The sequence below is a fragment of the Heterocephalus glaber genome, unplaced genomic scaffold, assembly GCF_053883595.1.
Source record: "Heterocephalus glaber isolate CG9 unplaced genomic scaffold, H.glaber_assembly_v1.0 deba00001444, whole genome shotgun sequence".
NCBI lineage: Eukaryota > Metazoa > Chordata > Mammalia > Rodentia > Bathyergidae > Heterocephalus > Heterocephalus glaber.
The window spans coordinates 20,812,918-20,834,267 of NW_028258297.1; the positions used below are offsets into that span (position 1 = coordinate 20,812,918).

Below are 21,350 nucleotides of genomic sequence, written 5' to 3' on the forward strand. Positions count from 1 at the left end.
AGAGGAACACTTCTCCACTGCTGGTGGGAGTGTAGACTGGTGCAAGCACTGTGGAAATCAGTATGGAGATTCCTCAAAGAACTAGGACTGGAAGTCCCATTTGACCTAGCTATTCCCCTGCTGGGTATCTTCCCCAAAGAATTAAAAGAATCATACTACAGTGATTTATGTGAACCCATATTCATAGCAGCACAATTCATGATAGCTAAAACTTGGAAGCAACCCAATTGCCCATCAACTGGAGACTGGATAAAGAAAATGTGGTTTTTTAATAAAATGGAGTACTACTCAGCCATAAAGAATAAGAAACTAGAGACATTTATAGCTAAATGGATGCACATAGAGGCAATACTCTTAAGTGAAATAAACAGGACACACATGTAAATACCAAATAATTTCTCTACTGTGAGTAACTGAAAGTGTAAATAAGGACTAAAAGGTGTAATAGATAATATGAAATAAGAAAAGGGACAAAGGGGAAGAGAAAGTTGGAGGGGTAGGGGAAAGGAAAGAAGGGAAGAGAATTAATATGAGAAAATGAAAAAATGGAAACAAAGTCTTCGTAAATAGGGAAGGGTGGAGGGGTTGAAGGGAGGGCAGGGAATGGGGAAAAAATAACCAAGAGAGATTATGTAAAGGTGCAAATTTCCAATGATGAATGTCATTATATTGTATACTTAAATGTACCAATAAAATTAATTTAAAAAATGAAGATGTATTCTGTAAATCCCAAAGCAACTACTTTAAAATATGAGGTATAACTAGTAAATCAATACTGGCGATAAAACAGAACCATAAAAATATTTACTTCAAAATTAAACAACAGAATAGAAAAAAATCAAAGTGAAAAATTGTAGAAATCATATATAGCAAGAACAAGGTATGTGAAGATATTAACAACTATATTAAATGTAAATAGATACAAAAATTATAAACTGCAGACAAGTATCACACTATATAATATATGATCAAAACAAAGTGAATGTTTAATTTTTTTAAAAAATATATTATATTAAAAAACACATTGCCATTAATTCCACTCAAAAAAACTCCTTGTTTTGAGCACACTTATCCCATCATTTTTGCCACTTTCTGAAGCAGTTCTGGAAGACTTTACTTGCTCTGTCCTGGCTCCCTTGATGTCCTGATTCAAAACAGCTAACTTTCCTGGACACTTAGACTTTGGCAAAGAGCCAGAGTTGTGTGGTGCCAGGTATGGTGAGTAAAGTGGATGAGGATGCACAATAATATCTTTACGACTCTGGCTTTCTATCATGAGATGGTACTTGGCAGTAACATTTACCATAGTTTTCATCACACCTGTAAATGCATTCATGAAAGAGCACTTCTAGAACTGTTTCATAAAGTGGGAAGAATGATAGGATAAGTGTGTTCAAAGAGCAAGAGGAGAATTTTGAGAGTGACTAATGGCCTTTTATATAATAAATTTTTTAAAATGTATACATTTATCATACTTTGTATCACATCTCATATACTGGCCACAAAAAGACTAAATTTAAAAGCAAATAGAATATAAATCATTAAAGTAGTTATATTATGATAATACCAGTCAGAAGCTGAGGTAGCTTTATTTGAGAAAAAATGGAGTTCTGAACAGACGTCACCACAGGCAAAGGGCACAGTATAATGGTATAAAGGCTGATTAGTCAAAACACCTTAAAAATACACTTAATCTTTTAGATTCAAAGTAAAATACAACAAAACTAAACCAAAAAAATAGACTTCTATAGTCCAAGCTCAATAATTTATAGAACAAATAGAAATAAAATCTGTAAGAACATAACATATTTAATCAATAGTTTCAACCCACTTGATGTAATTGGTAAATAGAAAGCATTCTACCACTCTTTCCAAGTACTTAATAATATTCACCAGGGTAAATTATTTACTGAACTTAAAATCAAATGTCACATAATTTAAAAGAGCTAAAGCAAAACAAATTTAATTACCTGAACATAAAGAAATTAAACTTCAGATTAATTTTTGTTTAAATTTAGAATATTCTTAATTATTGTAAAATTAAACTACTTTATTCAAAATAATTCATGGATCAAGGAAGACAAATAAATTAGAGAATATTTTAAATAACATTAAAATTCAATATTTCAGCTGGGGATGTAGCTCAGTGGCATCATGCCTGCCTCACAAGTGCAGGTGTGAAATGCAGATAAACTGACATTCAGAGGAAAATTTATATCCATAAATAAATAAGCAAAATCTAACAATACTAATCAAAACTTTCAACTTAATAGAAAAAAATGAATAAAATTAATTTTACATAAGCAGACAAGATAAAAGAGGAATTTAGTGAAAAATCAGAAAACTAATAGAAATCAATAAAATAAGTATCAGTTATATAAAATGTTAGGAATGTTGCTCAATCTGTCTAGATATAGTCAGAAAAAAGAGAATAGCCCAAAATTTCAATTGTCAAGAATTAATGAGGGATATCACTACAATTTGATATTAATAAAATATAGAATACCACTAATACATTTTTGCCAATAAATTTGATAACTTCGGTGAAATGAACAAAATCACTGATATACCAATTAGCAAATTAACTTCAAAAGAACTAGATAATCCAAATAGTTCTGTATTAAAGAAATTGAATTTGTAGTTAAAATGTGTTTCATACATCAAAAAAGTCTATGCCAGTAAGGCTTACCTGGTGACTTAACAATTCATTAAGGAATAGTACAAATTCTTAAAAATCTTTCCAAAATATAGAGAATAAAAGATTTCAGGACTCAGTCTATGAGGACAATATTAACCTTTTACAACAACCAGGTGAACACATTGCAAAAAACAATGAAAGCAATATCCCTTATGAACATAGACCCAGAGAATTTTAACATATGAAATCAAAGCTAGCTATATAGAAAAGCACAATACATCATGAACAAGTGATATTTAGGAATGTAATGAAATTTCATCATTTGAAAATCAGTGGTGATAGCTGACTTTGACTGCCAAATTAACTGGCTCAAGTCATCATCGGTGTATCACCCAGGTTTCTAGTTGCTGAGACACAACATTAGACACACAGACTTAAAGAAGAGAAATGTATGGGGCTCATGTCTGCAGGGGATTCAGTCCATGGTTAGCTCGCTCCAAGGCAGAAACATCACGGTGGAAGAGCCTGGAAAAGCAAAGATGCTTAGTTGATGGCTCCTGAGGAACAGAGCAGGGGAACAGCACCAGAGGAAAGGACCATGAACTATATGCAAATCCCAAAGTCATGCCCTTCATGACCCATCTAGACATGCCTAGACACACCCAGTAGTGTTTTACTAATTGCCTGGGTAGCTCACAAGCCAATAACTCTGACAAAATGAAGCTTGACCACCACAATCATATCGCTATTAAAGCATTATTTATTTACAATGTTTCTGTAGCCAGTGAGCTCATCCCATATGAACTGAAAAGAAAACCTAGATGGGTTTTACTTTGATTAGCATGACTGGGCTTCATCAGATGTGTCTCTGAGAGTGTTTCCAATGGAAACTGGCATGTGAATTAGTGGACTGAGTAAGATTTGTCCACAGTATGCGTGGGCACCATCTCAGCAGCTGGGAACACTGGATGGAAGAAGTAAAAATAAATTAATAAGATGAATTCTTAATCTCTGTCCTCTGGAGCTCAGATGTCATTTTTCTCCTGCCTTTGGGCATCAGAACACCAGCCTTTTCACTCTGGGATTTATATCCATGACTTTCCTTTCACCTCCAGCTCTTGAATCTCTGGCTTCAGCTTCCCTGACTCTAAGGCCTTTGAACTTGGACTAAGTCACAGCAGTATCTCTCCTGGTTCTCCATCATGCATACTGCCTGTTCTAGGATGTTTCAGCATGTATAATTAAGAAAGCAAATTCCTCTGTGAAATCCCTTCGCATATATCTTTCTTAATATATCTTGTATCAGTTTTGTTTTTCTGAAAAACTATAATCAATGTAGTCAATGCAAGTCACCATATGAACAGCCTGAAAAAAATTACCTAAACAGATAAAGAAAAAATAATTAAATATTTAATGTTGATTAATAATAAGAAAAATCGCTCTGCATTAAAAATAGAAGAAAACTTATTTTGATAAAAGACATCAGGACCAAACCTACCACTAACATGATACTTTGTGTAAGACTGAATGCAATATTCCTGAGATCAGAAACAAAGAAAAGATGTCTGCTCTCAACTTTTTTAGTCAACATTGTACTGGAGGTCCTGGCCAAATATAAATATATATATATTTTATATATATGTAGGTATGTGTATGTGTATATGTGTATGTATATATATGATTTTAATTTTGGAACTGATACAGAAATATGTGGGCATTTAAATTCTTTTCATGTGAGTTTGATAGGATGTTTTTAAAGAAATTTGTCCATCACACCTAAATTAACCAAGAAAGCAAGAAAAACTAAAAGGCATACCAATTAAAATAAAATATCTACGTTTGTGTATATTATGATTCTCTATAGATGACTTTAAAATATTTTTAAATTTTTTTCTTTTAAAAGGGATATTTATTTTTATGATATATGCTAGTGATGCATAATAATTACAATTTGGAGAAATTACACATATATATGTTCTGATTTTAATCCCCATTTCCCCTACTCTCTGCTTTTCCCTGTGGCTGTTTTCCCCAACCCCGTTTCCCATTTCAAAAAAGAAGATTTTAAAAATATTTTGGCTCCAGTGTTAATATTTAGCAAGGTCACAGGTAACCATTTAATATTAAAATCAAATACCTTTCCACATAGCAGCAAGAAGAGAGTAGATAATGAAACTTACAATTATATGTAATTTAATTTACATAGAGAAACACAAAGTACTGATGAATAAATTTAACAAATAGGAGTAGTGCTGGGACACTGAAACTATAAAATATTGATGGAAGAAATTAAAAGTCTAAATAAATGCTGAGATATATGGTGGTTATGGATCTGAAATCTGAAAATAATTGTTATTCTTTTCAAATTAATCTATAACTTCAAGGCAAGCCTAATCACCATTCTTTCTGTTGTTGCTATTACTGTTGCTGAAATGAGGGGAAAAAAAACACCAAAAGTTTAATGTAAGACACTGATTATATTTAAATATACAACTAAATTTACAAAGAAAAATGAAAGCATGTAATTAACTAGAGAGCAGAGTAGGCAATATCAGCCACACACACACACACACACACACACACACACAAATATATGTACTACTCACAACCCAAAATACTCAGAGAGGGCTCAAGTATTCATTTAAGGAGCTACAGGAATCAAGTGGAATAAAAACCAAATATTAACACAGACCTCTGATAAGATCAGAAAATGACAGAGACCAGGACATGGCTAGGAACAAGGACAAAAGGCCACCTCTACAAATATCAGCCACATGGTGGAAAATGGTGATCCCAAACATCTCCTCCATGAAGGACATCAGGATCTTCTGGTGAGGCACTGAGGCACAAACTTCCATTCCTTCCACGGATCCCCAAAGATGGAGATATAGCTGCACACCCCACCCACAGAAGGCAGCCGCTGTTGAGTGTTAAGGTGACTCCAAAGAGAAGCCATCACCTCTCCCAGTCCTGTGCATCCTCCAGCCATAGGAGTGCCGATACTCCAGATAGCCTGCAGACCCTGCTATGTAGGAGATCAGGCACCAAAGCCATCACCATAGGAAAATAAGCTACTTTGTACTCCAGGCCTCTAAGCCAAGCTTTCACTGTATATGCCCATACTCTAGGCACTAGCTCAGGCTTTTTATATAGTGAGGCCCTTCTGTGACCCTATCATAAACCATGGTGAGTATCCACACCTGTTCTTAGCTCCCTGAATGTTTAACAAGTGTCTCTACCTCACATTACCAATGCAACAGTGTGGTGTCTGTGTCCTGGGTAACAATGACATTAGTAGCTGGTATAAAGGCACCACACATCAGAAACTAGTCCTACCATCACAGCAAGCAAGCTGGCAAAGCAGAACCAATGTTAAAAGGGATTCCCTGTATTACAGCATAATTGGTGGGTGGGAGGAAAAGAAATTGGGCAGATTTTAGCAGCCATGGATACCAAAGTCCAAAATAATCTTTGTTGAACTGGGAATATCCACAGTATCGCCTCTTGAGGAATCTTGCAATCCCCAGAAACTGTAACCTCAACTGGACAGATAAATAGAAGTAGATGGACAGAGATCTCACAACCATGCCTGCATTGGGACTTGGACCACTGCACCCTACCTAGCCAGGGCAGTCACCCATTCATTCCTCTTGGGATAAGGTCTTTCCACAAAAAAACTATACTGGAGCACAGAAGAGAGAAAACAGCTCCCCAAATGCACAGAACATCAAGGTAAGTCAACGAATAACATGAAAAACCAAAAAGACATTATACCACCAAAGAACATTAATTTTCCAATGACTCATCAAACACACACACGTGCACGCATATATATACATATATGACAAATTGGGGGAATTAATGGATTGCATCAAAAGATTAAATATTCAAACACCAGGAGTTCAAGAAGGTGAAGACACTGACAAAGGAACAAAATGTTTCAAGAAATAAAAGCAAAGAACTTTTCAATTATAGAGAAAGATAAAAATATCAAAATACTATAGAGGAAGGCTCAAAATTCTCAAATCAAAGTCAATCTGAACTAGACTGCATCACGAGAAATTGAAGGTGCAGTAGCACTTTTCTGAAATGCTTGGAACCAGAAGTGTCTTGAATTTAAAGGGTTATTTTCAAATTTTGGAATATTTGCATATACATAATGAAGTATCTTGATGAGCCCCAAACCTAAACATGAAATTCATTTACATGTCATGTTCACCTTATAGCCACAGAAAGACTAATACCACATTTTCTCACTCATACATATAATATGAATCAAACTCAGAGAAATGGTGAGTTAATTGTGGGTACCAGAATCTCAGGGAGTGGGGACACTGGTGAGATGTTAGTCAAAGGACACAAACTTTCAGTTATGCTAGAGAAATAAGAGATCTGCTGTGCAACATGGGTGTTGGAGTAAATATATAGTATACCTGGACATTGCTACAGAATAGATATCATTTTCACCACAAAAATTATAAATTTATGATGTACAGTATATGTTAAACAGCTCTATTTTGCTATTCTACAATATATACAAGTATCAAAAATTATGTATTTGTCAGATATATACAAAATACACATTAAAATTAATAAACACATACAAAGTAAACTAAGAAAAATTACCTGGTAAAGAATCACAAAGAAATTATGTAATAGTAATAATTACAAAGAAATTCATAGATATTTTATAGCTAAAAGCAAAATATATAATTCATAAGCAATAAAATAACTGTGTATGTATATGTCATTACATTGAAGTAAAAAAAATATAGTCAGCTAAAATGGAATTGTAGAAGAGAAAACCTATTTATAAATTTATTAATTTCATTCGTTTATTAGTAAGACAATCATCAGTATTTTAAAAAAATATTCATGAACTATAATTGCACATAAATTTACAATAAATATACTGCATAAACTATTAGAATAAATAAAAATTACAAAGAACATAAAATATGAAAGAATAAAAGTAACCTGATAAATACAAAAAATATAACTTAAGGTACGACTGCATAATTGAAATCAAACACATCTACCAACTCAAAGGAAATATTTTTAGCGGTATCTTAAATTGCACCATATAGGGAAACCTTTCTGAAATACATGTAACCATTACAAAGAATGAGGCAGTTGTACATGTACTGAAAAGGATATTTCTGAAACGAAAATGTTACGAGGAGTGGTGAGTCTTCTCTTTTTTAAAAAATCTTGTGTACATGCATGCAAACAATATTTCTATAAATACATAGAGGAAATACATGAATATTGATTTCCTTTGAGATCAAATTTGGAATAGATTAAGGAGAGCTACTTTCATGGTGTTTCCTTTAATATATTTTTACTTTTGTATATGCATATATTTTGACTAGTCAAATGTAAACTACATTGTTTATAAGAAGAAAGTTTTTCTTTCCTATATTGGCATCCTGTTGACTTTTTTTCAGAGAACTTAGAAAAATTTGCAATTAAAAAATCATTTGTTTGTTATGTCCTCCGTTCATTAGGCTTGAGAACCTGTAAGTTTTGTGTGGGCTGGAACCAAATATGTACTTCACTGCACAGAATGTTCTCTGCAAGTAATCTCATAATTTGCATACTTAAAAGAATGAATAAACATCACCACATGAACGGAAGAGCAAGAGATTCAATCAACCAAGACATAAAAGTTAAAATTAAAATAAAACATTTGCCGACCTAATTTGCAAATTACTTCATAATTGTAACAATCCAACACTTGTATAAGTATGCAAACAGAAACTTGCAAATATTGCTGTTGGAGACTGTGACATATTCAGAGAAATATTTGTAAAACAGAAAAATTGGACTTAAAATTCCAAACAATAAAAGATTGGCTACAAAAAATTAAGTACAATCTTATAATGATACATTATTTCGAAATAATTGCCATTTTACAATAGCGACATGAGAGATTTCAACTCTTACAATTTGAACATTGAATTGAAATTGTGGAAACACAATTTCCAAAACTAAAGTTTTTCCAGAACTAAAAAAGCATGTGCATACAGACACAATGCATTGTGAAAAGTCTACAAGTATATCGGGCAAGAATTCCAGAATGACTGTGGCTTAATGCCAGAACTTTTTGTACATTTATGTATCTTCCAAATTTTCTGTAGTGAACATATAATTTTTAACTACAAAAATTTTAACAGAAAGATTACAGCATGGATGGCCAAGTCTAAATTGTCAAAATAATAAGAAAGAAAACCCAAAAAGTAATGAAACATATTTCCTATGATGAGACTCAGTCCCATCAAACAACATTTTAAAACATTTCTTTTCCATTTGGGGTGAGTAAAAAAGACCATTTAGCTTAATTTAAAGACCATGGGTTTGCCTGACAGTTCTGGATTCAACTACGGCTCTACTTCCCAGCGGAACCCAGGCTGGCCTCCCTCTATACACCAGGTTGTCTGCATGTGTTCAGTAGTGAAGCGACAAAGCTATCTGTGAGGACAAATTCTTTTTGACTTCTCCAAGTTTGTTTCCATATCTGAAACAGTGATATTGGTGCCAACTTTAAAAGAATTTAACAAAAATAATGTTCCCATCAATGCCTAGATTCTTGGTAAATGTATGTACACCATACATGTACAAATTATAAATAACATAAACTGCCTGTATGTAAATATAGATACAGATTGCAAGCCCAAGAAGTCGGACATAATCTTATACTGACAAATGCAAGTGCATTTTGGAAATTATAGTTTTATAAAGAAAAGGCTAGATTTTCTGGAAGTGGGACACAGGAGGCCAGTGTATTTTCTATCTCATCCCAGCAATTTTCAGAATAAACAGAAGGGATTTAGAAAATTTAATTTATTAATAACATGCAATTTATTTTTGGTTCAAAACAAGGTTTATTCTTTTAGGATGGGCAGAAATATGCAAAAAAGAAAGAAAGCCAAGATTTAAGGAAAGACTCTGAAATAAAATATGCACACACAGACTTGAAACAATCTGGTCGTAGGGTAACAAAGTAACAGGTTTTTCTCCACACATTCCCCCCGCCCCCAGGCAGGCACTGAATCCCAGTATGCAAACAAAAGAGACATACTGTAGAGGTGATTCATGCATCTGGGAAGATAAAAGTCTGTACCAGCCAAGCCAACATTTGACAACCATCTATAATGGAAAACTTGTTTCTCTCTTTTTTGAGCAAAAGCGGCATGTTTGAGTATGTGGCATATTCTTTAAAGTTTCCATTTTTAAACATTAACTAATATACCTCAAAATACCCACCAACTTTCCTTTTCATTTTTTTATAGAAACCCAGTTTTTCATAAATATCTGTCTGTGCTATCATCTACATATGTGCTGCTATCTCTCCATAAACTCAATCCCAGTATAATTTAGTCTATATGGGTAAATGCAGAAAGGCTCTCAGATGGCTTAGAAGAAATAGAACAAAATTAGTTTGGATTTTTGTCCAAGTGGATTGTCACAATCTGTGCATGTTATTTCTCTTATCGTTACATTTGTGCAACATTCAGATTCCCTTTCCTCCTTTATCCAGCTCCTATTTAAAATAAACAGGGGAAAAGTTAAGTGGGTATAATCACCTCTAGATCCTTCATAAACATTATACAATAGCTAAGAGACTGTAATGCTTAGGGAGCTGGTACTGGCTTAAAATTGGCAGGTGACACTGAAGCAGTGTTTCTTCGGCCGTGCCCAGAAAAATCTCGATCAGAGCTCCAAGGGCAGATAGACAAGGGAGAAATTTTCTTGCAATGCTGTGTTTTAGTATTCTTGAATCTGATCTCTGTCAAGATCTTCCTACAAAGGAACCTCCATTTTAATATAGCTGCCAATAGAACCCAAAAATGGTATTAAAGCAGTTTGTTTACAGTATTGTGCTTAGTCGCACTTCTAAGGAAGTTTGCATTTGTCATGATATTCGTGTATTGTATTAAAACATGGTTGTTTGCTTTTAAAAACACACAGCAATGAAGACAAATGTGAATGTCAAAATCGCAATAGAAATTGTTTATTCCAAAGAGCCCCAAGGTAGTCTCCAAATATGGAAGCTTTTGAACTTTTTCTATTTAATATCCCTAATAAAAGTGTGACACTTAGGATTTCAGCTTTGTTTTCTCAACCAACAACAATGTAATCACAAGTATTTGAAATCGTTAAATTTACAAGATGTTTCTAATTCTTCTAGAATTAATCCACCTTTTATTCACATTTTTTTCTGGCTAATAGTTTCCTAACTGAATGCTAGTTACACAGTTCCACTTGTTTTCAATCACTAGTACTCTCCATGGGCCAGAGGTCTCACTTCCTCCTATCAGTCCCCACGTTTAAAACACAATGCTAAAACAGTAGACATTAATAAATCATCTTTCATATTTCATATAGTAATCTAGTTTAGAATCCTCAGTCACAACTATGCAGAAAATATGCAGATATGCAAAAATCTTGCTCATCAAACTGAATTTAGTTCTAGTGGAAACTTCCATTTCTGTGAGGGAGTGGACAAACACAGTCATATCAGATTCAGGATGACCTAGTTATTTCCAGGTTTACACAGTGTAATTAAGGGAAATATTCGGATTGTCAGGATTTCACCATACTTTCTCATCCTTTTCAATGAACAGCAGTTGAGATTAGAGAAAGCTTCTGTAATGGCTGGATATTGTGTGAGGTCAGTTAAGGGGGGAAAAAAAGGCAAATAAGTAAAAATGCTCTAGTAAGGTTCTGCAGAATCCAGATCCCCTCGACTGTTTCTCTAGCCCACATGTGCAGGCTCACCCTCCATGTTCCAGGTTCTAAGACAGGACAGTGGGACATTCCCTACTAGACAATAGCATCTGGAAATGATGTAGATTATTTCTGCTTATATCCAATTAGCTGGAAATTGTTTCATGCATCATATTAACAGAAGCAATAAATACCTCAATTATAATAAAAGAAAAAAATTTTACAAAATTGATGAAAATAGCACATAATAACATTTTTTAAAGAGGAAGAATCTATTCACCTTGAAAAGTTAAAACATTTTAGACTACCTCTCCCATAAAAGGAATTAGGTGAGTTATATTTTATTGATTTATTGCATAGCTATTTATTGGATCTCAGTTATACAAGTAATGGGAAGCAAAACAAAGCACTTTCCCTAATGAAAGTTCCTAATGACTAATTTTTGCTATAATTTCATTACTTGACTAAAATGGAAATATCATAGTGAAACGGAGGATATTTTCAGACAGTTTTTAAAACGTTTTGAGACCTAGGATCAATTGAAATAGAGATACTACTCAGTATATGATACACTTTCATATCAACTGGGTAATCCTAAGGATCTAGAGAATCACTGCTGAAAGGAAAGTTTGCATGAACAGAGAAATACTAACGGACACTCAGGCACTGTTCACTGGTTTAGCAAATATTTAGGATTTAGAGGACATTCTTCCGTCCTATTCTTGTTGAAGTTTTATCTTTATACCCTTACCTTACAGTCTCAGAATGGGTTCTGTGAGTCAAGCATAAAACAACAGTATTCAAAGCCAGAAGTCAGGGTGGTAGAAAAGGGATCTTTCTGTTAAGTTCTTTCTTTTTCCCAGTAATTGACAAACTTAACACAGATGGCCCCTAGGGAACTTCCCACTTCCTAGACCAAACTGTAAGAAAAGTTAAGAAAATAAGTACTTCAATAAATATCTTGAAGTTCTCATTACCAATTTAAGTCAGTAATGGCTTGAATGACCTCCTAGAGTGGGCTACATTGCCACTCTAATAAAGGCTTACAGATGAAGTAAGTAGAGGTAGCATGGCTTTTGGGTAAGCACATAATGGATTTGGCCACAGCTGTGGAAACATTAAAATTATGGCTTTTATATGCCTTGATAATTCTTGAACAACCTTTCAAGTTATTTCTAGACTCCACTGCCAGGGCAGGTAGGTCTCTTCATCAGTGATTCCATCCATCTCCCTGTTGGTAAGCTTTATTCTCTTTCTGTTGTCTCTTCACCTTCAGAATTAGAAACATGACCTCCTCCCTTCCATGCTAAGTAAAACCTCCTCATACTCCTGTAACTGCTTTTAGGTACTTTGCAACTTATCTCCTTTCCTCTGGTGCCAAGTTTTTCTGGAGTGTAATTCTTACTCATGGCCTCTGCTCTTTACTCTGCTTTCAGTTTCTAACCCAAATCAGTCTGACCTCCATTTCAACAGGTACAGCAAATTTTGCTAAAGTCACTAGTGGTCAACAATCTTCATATTTCAAAGGAAATAATTTTCTGTCCTTACAGAATCTGAGTCTCTGTGGCATTTGTCTCTGTTTACCATTCATACTCAAGCTTCTTTTTAGCTTCTGAGAAGTTACTTTTCCTTGGATTTCCTTACATTTCATCTCTCTGGCCATATCCTGGCCATTTAAATGATTTATACCATCTCTTTTTGTATCTCCTCAGCTGATGCAAAATGCCAATATGTTAACACTTTTCTACAACAAGAAATGAATAGAAATTTAGCTGCCTCATATCATACCACTGTGATAAATGGTAAATAATTAATTGTATTAAACTATTAAATTGTCTCACCAATGTTTCTAATTTGTTTGAAGTACAAATATATATACTATCTATGTGAAGTTACGCACACAGCCTAGGAAATTAACACAATACTGTTTGAGGGGGGTTATTGAACCCCCTAAATTCCTGTCAGAATTGAGCATTTTCCCTTCCAGTTTATACTGAACTTCCACAGACCTCTGCCAAGTTCACAAGAAAAAAAATTACAAACCTCCAAAGAAATAAACTCCCTTGAAATTACAGAATAAATTTATTCTATCAACTCTTCATTCATTTGATATTTACCGGATATCTGCAATAAGCCTGAAAGGCTTCAAAACATTCCATAAAATGAAGTAAATAATCAATGAAAAAATTAAGATATAAAAGAAATAAAGAAACAACAGTAAAAACTAGGAAGCGGGTCAAGAAGAAGGAAGAAGTGTATTAGTCATTGCTTACTAGAGTCAGACATAGACGAGTCCAAGATGTCTGTCTGCGTGCTGGAGACCTGAAGGACCCATGGGAGGGCTTGGAGCCCGCCGCAAGGTCCAGCGCAAGTTCCTCTCAGGTGGCCTAAGGATCCGACATGGGAGACGGAAGGACCCTCGCTGGAAAGGCCCGAGGGCCAGTGCTGGAAAAGCCTGAAGGCCAGTGCCAGAAGTGGACGTGTCTGCGCCAAAAGGCTGAAGGATAGGAGTTGAGTGATAGGATAGCAGCTGGCTTCTCCCTGGAAGCCAGGAAACAATGTCCAAGATGACGTCCAAGATGAAGACAAAGATTGAAGCTTCCTTCAAGAAAGAAAGCAGCCCAAGCTCCTTCGAAGAAAAACCGCCGAAACTCTTCCAAAGAACAGTAGCTACAACGAAGTTCTTTCAAAGAAGATTAGCTGAAATCCAACCCCTCCTGTTCTCCTTTTACATCGTTCAGAAAACCATGCTGACTCAAATTAGGGGGGCGGTCCTACTCAAGTTACCATCAGTCAATTAACTACCTCAAGAAGCAAGAGAAACAGAAAGAAAAAGAAGAGGAGGAAAAAAGACAATTACAATCAAGTATAGTGAACAATTTACACTCCGCAATTAAATATGCTTATAATCCTAGCACTCTGCAGGCTGAGGCAGGAGGGTTGCAAGGTCCAGCTCAATCTAGGCCATTTAGACAAGATTCTGTTTTAGATTAAAAGAAAAGGGGCTCGGGATGTAGCTCCCTGGGAGGCCCTGGGTTCAATTGGGTTCAATCACCAATAACAAAAAAAATCCTTAGTGGGCATGTGTTCACTTCAGTTCAAATTGGAACAATACATAGAAGATTAGCTTCGTCTCCTCTTCAAGAAAGGCTTGCAAATAAGTGACTATAATGATTAAAAAAAATTATGGAATAATCTCACAGGAATATCAATGAAATATTCCACAATGAGATATCACCAAATGTAATTCAATGGTTAAGTAAAATATTTTAATACAAATAATTTGGGAATGAAAGGATGGCCCAGTATTAGATATTCTATATAAATACTTCACCATATTAATATTTATAAGGGAAAAACTCACAAAAATGCCTCAAAGGGTGATAAAAGGCCATGCACAAAATTCAAAGCCCATAGCTACTAAAAGTCATGTAATAAAATAGAAATAGATGGATACAATGAAATGCCACTTCTATCCACAAGAATGATTAAAATAGAATAAAAGGAAAATGCTAAGTTTTGATGAAGATGTGTACCCAATAGAACTTTCCTACACTGGTAGAAGGAATATAACTAAATTAGCAGAACATCTGTGGAAAATGGAATCATATCCCCTAATGCTGATGCAGAATTTCCTTTGTATGCGCATCTGTGTGCACGCGTGTGTGTGTGGTACTGGGGATTGAACCCTAGGTCTTCACACTGAGCTTTATCTCCAGCCCTGGAGTTCTGGATTATAAGTATACACCACCATGGCCAGCTTCTCCACATAAATATATAATTGACCACGAGGACTTTAATATTTCCCTCTGCTTGACTCATCTTGTTTATTTAATTTTTATTTTTATTAATACATGTTTACAGTATATAATGATTTCCATTTACCATGGGGAGTTGGTAGATAGGATTCTTCTTAGACCTTACTCTAGGCTGCTGATTTCACTTTCCTTAAAGCCTCTGCTTTAGAAAACTTGTAATTCTTGTAAAAAATTTTTTCTTACAGTTTGTGAAGTAAATTTTTTAAATGTCACTTGCCAGTTTCACAACACAGAATCAGCTTCCTCAAGGATCTGGAGCCAACCTTTTGAAATAAAATCAATATTCAATTGAATGGGAAATCTATCTCCCAGTCTTTGTGGGAGAAGAAGGAGGATAACTTCAATGGGTACCTGTTTCCAAACTACAGATAATTGGGTGTGGTGAATTAGCAAACACAAAAGTCTAAAAAACACCTATCCCAGCACTTGATAACTCTCCCACCCACTCATGCTTACTGCAGAGTACAGTTCAGACTGCATCTGATCTTTGTACCTCATTGTGACTTTGAATAAAGTCTTTCTTGTATGCTCAACATTGGCTAGTCCGAGTTTGAACTTGACATTCCCAACATGCACTAGAATGTTCTTAGGGGCACCATTTAAAATAATCTCTAACTGGAAATCAGCCAAGGGTCCATCAACAATTGAGTGGATTTGTAATTCATGGTATATTCACAAAAATAATTATTCAACCTTAGGAAAGACCAGTCTACAACAACAAACAACAATATGAATCATTTTTCACAATCATGATATCAAACAAAAGAAAAGAGTCACAAACAAGTATATAGTGTTTGTTTGATTCAACTCATATAAATGACCAAAACAGGTGGAGCTTATCTATAATTTTAGAAATTCGGTAGTGATTGTACTTGGTGAGAACAGTAAAAAATAAGGGTCACTTAAAAGGGTCTTGTCATACTCTTTCTTAATCAAGGTGCGAGTTACTAGAATTTATTCAGATCATGAAAATTCAGCACAATATGTGGTTGTGAAAGATGCACTTTTCTTTATAGATATTACACTTAATGTTTTAAAAAGTCACCCAGGGATCTTGTTAAGCATACAGATTTCAGTGCTGTATTCCTAAAGCTTCTGATTTAGAAAATCTAGGATAGGACTAGGACAGGATCATTTTAACAAGCACACTTTGAAAGTCTCGGCACACTTTGAAAAATACTGCTTTTGAATGTTGTAAGGTAATGAAACTCTAATTACAGAGTCTGTCAAAGAACCAATGAGAAAAATAGTAGTAATATTAAAATGCAACCAAGGGAAAATTATTGAATAGAACTCTACCAACTCTAGCATTTTTTTGGTACATTTGTATAAATAAATGCACAGCTAAGTAAAAGGCTTAGAAGTAAAAAGAGCTTTTTACTTCAACTTTAGACAACTAATACACCATTTTTGCAAGATTTTCCTGACTTTTCATGGCTTAGGAATTAGTGGTATTGATATGGCACTGGAGCAAACAAAATATCCTGCATTTAGCAAATTATGAAGGTTGAGCTGATGTGATATAAATTTGGGCTCAGTATTAGTTATCCCTCCATCTTCTCATACCCAGGAGTGACTCAGCCATTCTGGAATCCCTTCTAAGCTTGTACCCATTTCCTTTCCATCATAGTAAATAGGAATTTGGTGAAATATTTTGGTAATCGAATATAACCAACCTATTCTGAAAGGTGTTACATAAGCAGCTAGCTGCTCAAGGCTCATAGTTCTATTAATTCAAAACTTAAGGGTAGAATCTCCACAAAACAATAAGAGCAAGGAAGGTATAGTTTCACCTCCTGTAGGTCTAGCTGGGTATGTTATCCGAGCTATTCTGAGACACTCAGGGAAAGAGATGAGCAAACAAGATCCTGCCATATTTACTCTCCAATGATAAGTAACTTATTGGAACAGTTTTACAAATACTCTAAAAATGACTAATAAATAAATTATGCATGTCTCCTGAATATAAGATGCTAAAACCCATAATTTACTGGTGAATAGAGTAATAAAAAATCTCTGAACTTGGTCAAGTATAGATTCATAAACTCTTATGCTACTTCCTTTCTGAAAGCTTTTCTCCTACCATCTCCTTTACACTAAATCCTGTATTTTTCCTATACAGTAATAGATGTTGAATCCACTGATTCACTTACTAGTCAACAGATTTTCTAGTTTGTCTTTTGACCCATTTTAAAACTAATGGATTTGTGTTTGCTACTTTTAAATCCTCAGATATCTTCCTTGAATCATGTGATTTTTTTCCCCTTTTGCTGTCAGTTTGGTTTTGAAAGAAGTAAATCAATTCTGTGCCTTAAAAAGCCTTGGCACTCTTGTCGGTAAATATATTGCATTCAGTTACTTTTCGTCACTAAATGTTCCTTGATATAATACCAGTGCATCCTCTGCTACACCATGAAAAAACATGTGCTATTTTGAGCTATGAACCAAGGATTGATTTCTTTTAAAATATAATATACATTTTATATATTTCATCTAAGTGTGTTGTCAGATTTCATAGAAACCTCCATTTTCTCTTTTATTTGCCATCTAGGTGTTGTCTTTGTTTCTCTAGCTTATATTCTGGTAAATTCCAACTCTAGTCATCCAATCAAATATAGATCTTAATGCTTAATGTGCATGTTCCAGAGCACAATCTTTAAAGTCAGAAAGACTATGTGGACTGTAACACATTTTAACCTCTCTGATTTTTTATTCTCTCACTCATCAAATGGAAATATTAGTAAAAAGCCCATTTTGTTATATTGGCAATCAAGGGCATAATGCATATGAAATTGCAAAATGAAAACAATGTGTAAATGCTGGTCATTTCTGCATTTTTGAAACAGCTAGGCAAAGATTTTGTTATTAGAAACAGGGTGATTTGCCTCTAGTTGTTAACTGTTTTCTGCTGTCCCTCAAATAGGTGGAACTCACGCAAAGGTCATTTGGATTGGTCATATTACATGCACTTGCTCCAAGAAGATGAGCGCTTCAAAAGAAGGCATACATAGTGCCACAAAACTCCACATTCTAACCCCAGAGGTCTCAACATACCATTTTCAGGTTAGCTTCATTCCTCATTACAACAAAGATACTCTGAAACTTCTTTCACTCCCTTGAAGGGCCACCCAAGCCTCTCTTCAGAAGATGGCTTCTACTTTCATATCCTATAGAAAAAATGAGTTCAATGGGAAATCTAGTTTATCTCTACTCACCTTATCAATTTACAGCCCCTATTTCTGTGGCAAGGAAGCTAGACCTATAACTCTACCTCTCATTTTCTACCTTCTCATTTCTGTGAACAGTTAAACATATTAAAGTTGCCTTGGCTTAGGAAAATGTTTTCCCTGAAAAACACATTGATCAAATAGAAATTTACCTTCCTCCTACCCTTCACAGCCAAATGTCCTCACACATTCAGCGTTTAATACCTCCACTTCCTCCCACTCATTCCTCAGCACAGTACAATCTGGCCTCTTCCCACTACAATACCAAGAGATCTTTTACCTTTAGAACAAAGGAAAACTTTTTAGACCTTAGTTTCCTTAATCTGAAAATGTATTTGATTTTTGTCCTTTACCTTCCTTGTATTTAGATAAAAATAAATTATTGATATAAAATTTTCTTTTTTCTTTTTTTCTTTTATTTTTTTATATAAAAATTTCAATAAATTCTTAATGAACAATTCAGTGGCATTTGGTTACTTACTTTTCACATTGCTGAGATAAAATACCTGACACTCAAAGTTAAAGGAGAAAAGGTTTATTGTAACTCACAGTTTGTGGAGATTTCAATCCATAGTTGGCTGATTCCACAGGAAGAGCAGCACAGCAGAAGGCAACAAAGCAGCAAAGTGGCAAAGACGCAGCAAGGAACTGGTGGTGACCTTATTTCTGTCTCTTATATCCTATCTGGGCTACCCAAGCTTAGGGTAGATAGGACTCACACCCAGGTTGGGCTCCATTAAACTGAGAATCACACCATGAATCAACCCCAACATCACATCTTTGATCTCAACGTCATACATCCTAGATCCACCCATCTCTGAAAAGCCCCATCTCTGATCCCATGAAGCTTAGGGAAACAACTAGATATAAGCCATAACATTTGGTATATTCTTAGAGATGTGCAAACAATACCTCTATCTAATTTCAAAACACATTCATCCTTCCAGAGCAAAATCTTTTACCCATTAAATAGTTTCTCCTCATTTGCAAATCCTGCTCCTAGACCCTGACATTCACCAATCTGGATTTTGTCCCTGCTGATGCATCTGTTCAGGACATTTCATACAAATGATATTATGAGATATGTGGTCTTTTGTTTTGGGAGTCTCTCACTTGGTGTAATGCTTTGGAGGTTCATCCACATTGTATCATGTAAAACCTCATTATGGTTGAATGATATCTCATTGTATATATACACCACTATTTATTTATTGTATTAGTCATCTTTCCAATTGCTAGACAAAATACTGGACACCTACAAGTTAAAGGAGGTAAGGTTTATTTTGGCTCACAGTTCTCAGAGGATTCAGTCCGTGACTGTCTTGCTCCAAGGCAGAAACATCAGGGTGGAAGGAATACTGCTCACTTTTGGAAGCTACAAAGCAGAGAGAGTAAGGAGGAGTCAGGGGCAAGAATACACTCAGGCCAAGTCACAGCAACCCACTTCTGACCAGGCCTCATTTCCTGACAGCACACCCAGCTATGAACTCACCAATGGATCCATCCACTAATGGGAATAGTGCCCACATGATCCATTCACCTTCCAAAAATGCCAATATTCTGAAAACATGATACCATGAATGGACATTTTAGATCTAAACCATACAATGCTGCCTCTGGCCTCCAAGATTCGTGACTATCTCATTATGCAATATTTAGTCCATTTCTAAGATTTAGCAAAATGCAGTCCCAGCATTGCTGAAAAGTTCAAGTCCAATGACTCCTCTAAGACTCAAAGCTGTGAACCCCTGTAAAATTTAAAAAGTTAAATACTTCCAACATACAGTGGTACAGAGTAAACATTCCCATTCCAATAAAGAATAGGCCAATATAATGGAATCAGACCAAGGCAAGATGGAAATCCAGCAGGGTGAACTGTAGCTCCATGTCTAGCATCCAGGGCAAGTTAAGGTGCGGTAAGAGATCTAAATGACTTGAACAGCGCTGCCCCTATTGCCTTGCTGATTGCAGCCCAATGGACTCTCACTTGGGCTGGCTCTGATCACTGTGTGCAACTTTTCTCTGAAGAAATCCCATGTTTACATCATCTCGAGCTTCCTGGGGTGTCCACTGCACCTTCAAGCTTTACTCTCACAGCCTCAGGTATTGCTTTATCTGGGACTCCTGCAGGACTGTGACCCATCACACATCTCAGCCTGACCTCTGAAGGCTTCTTTTGAAATCTTGGCGGGAGCCTCCATGCCCTCATTGATGCTTACATTCAGCAAGCCTGAAAAACCAACACCATGTGGATGATACCGAGGTGTGTTATCAGCTTAAGCAGTAAACTTGCCCCCTTGGAAAATGGCTCTAATGGCCTTGAATATTTGAATGGCCAAACTCAGGGAAACATTTCTTTAGGTAAATGACCAAATGACCATGACACACTGGGTCTTTCTTCTCAAGGCGGTCTTTCTTCTCAAGGCAGTCTTTCAAGGGAGTTTACCCTTTTACAGCCTTGAATTTGGGATGTGTGTGGTCCAGCCATTTCCTCAAGGAATCTTGCAAATTTGCCTGATTCAAAGTGTTTGGATTTTTAAAAAATATTAAGCCTTTTAGCAACCACTGTCTTCTTGACCTCACCTTTACACACACTATTTCAGGCCAAGATGCATTTTTAAAGAAAATTATTAGTACATGGTGATGATACATAATAATTTTATTTATTTTAGGGAATTAGTACATTTGTATCTGAATCTTTTAATCATTCAGCTCTGTATTTTGCTTCTTAATCTCATTGTACATTTGGCTAAAAGCAGCCAGCAGTGGCCATGTCACTGTCTGAACATTGGGCAGTCTTGAAATTTCCTCCTCCAGATCCATTAGTCTGCCACCTTCAAATTCAGCCTTACACAATGTCTTGTGACATGGACAAGATGTAGACAAATTATTTTCCAGAATAAAAAATACATGCCCTCTAGTCTAATTTCCAATATA

General features: G+C 35.3%; 1 long non-coding RNA gene across 3 annotated transcripts in view; it reads left to right on the forward strand.

Annotated features, from left to right (window-relative positions):
• Positions 1-18,765, forward strand: part of LOC101711282 (uncharacterized) — an 82,805-nt gene extending 64,040 nt beyond the window's left edge. For all 3 annotated transcript variants that reach the window (XR_015452330.1, XR_205305.3, XR_015452329.1), the window contains one exon: positions 1-18,765. This exon is cut by the window's left edge and continues 17,128 nt beyond it. This is a non-coding gene — a long non-coding RNA (uncharacterized LOC101711282).
• Positions 18,766-21,350: the final 2,585 nt, after the last annotated feature.